The following is a 3,653-nucleotide window of genomic DNA, read 5'->3' as shown; positions in this document are numbered from 1 at the left end:
ATGAGGAATACCAGTTTTCCTCTGGGTGTCAGACTGGTGCTATAAGAATATAGAGTGTCCGTGTGAGATACAGACTTGCATCATCCCAGGTGCATCCCTTGAGGTTGGTTCTGTACTGCATTCTTGCCCATCTGCTTCAGTGATGGGGTGTTTTCATAATTAATGCCACCTCTTGGGCCTAACCAATGTGTTACTCCCACAGTAGAAACCTAGGTCATAAAGTAATTGTTACTCATTTGTCCTTTCCTTGTGATATAAATGTTGATTATCTGATGGCAAAAATCTTAAAGTAGAAAAGAAAACTGCAAGAAACTGAAATCAAATCTCATGTCTAGATTACACTGGCCAGACCTGACCTTGGGGAAGTTGCTTATCAGGCCAGACCCAGATGTGTAGCTCTCCATAAACGTGTCTCCTTTTGTAACCTCTCCTTTTCTTCTATCTCTTTTCTAAGCATCTATCTGTAACATTTTAGGCTGTGCCAACATTTTTGGACTTTCTTTTTTCTCAATATTTTTATTGAGTTTTTGTGCATTTCAAACAATTAATCTTAATCATATTTAGAGCCCTTCTTCATCCACATCCCCAATAGCCCCACCCACTCTATTTTATGCATTCTGTCATATATGTTAAGGCCTATCAAGTCACGTTCTTGTATCCAAATACCCCTACATGAATGTCCATCCACTGGTGTATAGTCAGTCTACTTACAGTCACTCCCTTAAAGATCTACTCTTCCTCACTGCACAGTAATCAGCTGTCAATAGTTCTGAGCCAAGGTTGGAGCCTCCTGCCCATTTCCCAGTTTTATGCTGGTACTGCATTTCTATAATCCAAGTACTGTGGATGCAGAGACTTGTGGATCCCTGGGGCTCACTGGTTCCTCAGCCTAACCAAATCCACGAATTATAGGCTGTCTTAAAAAACAAGAGGGATTTCATTCTAAAGAAACACATCTATAGTTGACCTCATGGACTAGTACATACCCACATATACATGTTCATCTGCATATATATATTGTATAAAGTCTGTATTTGGTGCAGTGCTTGTCACAGCAGGGACTATGCATTTCCCTTCATGCTCTATGCCTAGTTATTAGAACACTCCAGCTCATCTAAAATTGATTATTATTATTGGATGAATGTTAGTTTAATGGGATATAGAGCCATAAATATTTGCAAATAAATATGAAGAAAACAATGAGGAGAAGAAATACTTATTCAGAACTAGAATCTTCCTGGTTGCAGGCCTCCAACTATTTCATTTTCTAGTTGTGCTGTCTTAATCCAGAGGCCACCACTGTACCAACATTCTCAACTATCTTTTGTATTTCCTGAGAGAAGGAACTAAAGTTCTTTTATACTTGATGGGATATTTTAGAATGCAACCTCTTTGTCTCTTGGTAAATCTCTCAGGAAAGGCAGTATCTGAAGGTGCCACTTACAAATAAGCAATGACTTATGGTTGGTCTAGTAGACATTTTCAATCTTTACAGCCTTATCTTTTGATTAAATAACAGCTACTCGAAGTCCTGGTCATGGAGCTGTGTCTAAAAAATTAATAGGTGAATTTTCTAAGGGAAATCATATAATTTTATAATTTTATGATTAAATGGGCCTTTAAAATCATTAATGACCTCATGCCCCCAAATTGAAGTTTTAGTCCCTTCAGCATTTCAAATGCTAATAATTAATCTGTAATAATTGCAACAATGTAGAAAGAAAATACAGGGTCCCACATACCTACATTTACAGTTAGATCCACGACATATGTGACGTTTTATCTTCTAAATTTCCCTTTTTGATATTATAATACAAGCAAATATTATACTAAATGGAAGAAAGTTGAAAGAATTTCTCCTAAACTCTGGAAAGAATCCAAGGTTTTCACTCTCTCTATTATCATTTGAAATAGAAATTTTAGTCTTAGATATATCAATAAGGCAAGTAAAAGAAAAACACAGGGAGGATACAATTAGTACAATTAAGAAAGAAAAATTCAAATTATTTCTATTTTGGGTTAATATGATTCTATAGTTAAAAGTCCCCAACAACTCTGTCATAAAAACATTCAACATGCTAAGCACTTTCAGCAACATAACTAGATACAAAATCAACACACAAAAGCAGTAGGCTTTATAAATATCAATAAAGAATTTGCCAAAAAAGAAATCAGAAAAAAATCATTCACAATTGCTCAAAAATTAACTAGGGTTAAACCTCATCAGGGTGGTGAAAGGCTCCTATCATGAAAACTTCATGGCACTGAAGAGACTGAGAAAAACATTAGAGGATGGAAAGAACTCCCATGCTCATAGATGTGCAGAGTTAACACCGTGAAAATGGTTATATTCCTGAAAACAATCTACAAATTCAATGTAATCTCAACAAAATCTCAATGACCACAACATAATTTCCAACATTCATATGCAAGCAGAAACATCTCTGAATATTTCAAGCAATTGTTAGCAGAAGACCAAGGGTGGAGGTATCAAAATACATTTTAACCCTAAAGTATAACACATAATTATGCTGACATAAAAACGGACATGTGCACAAATGGAATAGAATAGAGGACTCAGAAATAAACTCACAGTTACTACAACTCAAGTTTTGACAAAGTTGTCAAAATCAAACAGTTGAGAAAAGACAGCCTCTTTGAGGAATGGTACTGGGGAAACTGAGCATTCTCATGAAAAGAATTAACGTATGTCCATGTCTCTCACCATACAGAAAATTCAGTTCAAAATGCATCAAATGCTTTAATGCTAGGCCTGCAACTTTGAAACTGAGAGACTATAACATATGTCTTTAAAGAGTACAGTAGCACAGTAGTCAGTGGGGTACACAAACACATTTACTTAAAGTGAAGAAGCTCCTTCATAGCAAAGAGAAGTTTCACCTGAGTGAAGAGACAGCAGAATGGTAAAACAATCTTCCTCTAATTAAATATCAGGCACTAATGTAATATCCAAGCTCCACAAATAACTGCAAAAACTAAAAACACTCAGAAAAATCACTCAATCATTAAAAAGAGTAATGCATTGGGTAAAGCATACAAATGGTTGATAAATACTTCAAAAAATGTTCAACATCTTTAACCACTGGGAAATAATATAACTGGTATGAGATTCTGGCAAATCCTAGTGAGAATGATTATGATCAAGTAAACCAATGACAGAAAATGCCAGTGAGGTGTGGGGACCTAAAAGCCCCACCTTGCATAGGTCTGAAAGGAAGTTACTGGGGTCGGGGCCTGGCTTGCTTTGAAAGTCTGAAGAATACTTCCACACTGCTGAGGAGTGCATGATCAGCACATGACCATCCTTAAGACACACCCTCACAGGGGAGGGGGCAGTTCCAGGTGCTTTATAAGCTCTGTAACACCTGCAATAAAATGAGTCCCCTGCTTGACTAGGCTCCCCTTTGCATCTGAGTGTCCCCGAGTAATGGGGGCAGCATGGGCTGGCGAACGTGCTTACTCATCCCCAATCCTCACCTCGCTGGGGGTCGCGGGTTCGAGTCCCTGGCAGTGAAGATGGCAGCTAACAGCCATCTGTAACTTCAGTTCCAGGGGATCTGACACCGTCTTCTGACCTCTTTTGTCACTCATTAACACAAAATTTAAAAACTAATAAAAAATAAAAATTAAAA

This window comes from Nannospalax galili, unplaced genomic scaffold (genome assembly GCF_000622305.1).
Source record: "Nannospalax galili isolate Female #2095 unplaced genomic scaffold, S.galili_v1.0 scaffold593, whole genome shotgun sequence".
Taxonomy (NCBI): domain Eukaryota; kingdom Metazoa; phylum Chordata; class Mammalia; order Rodentia; family Spalacidae; genus Nannospalax; species Nannospalax galili.
This window is presented reverse-complemented; position numbering follows the sequence as displayed.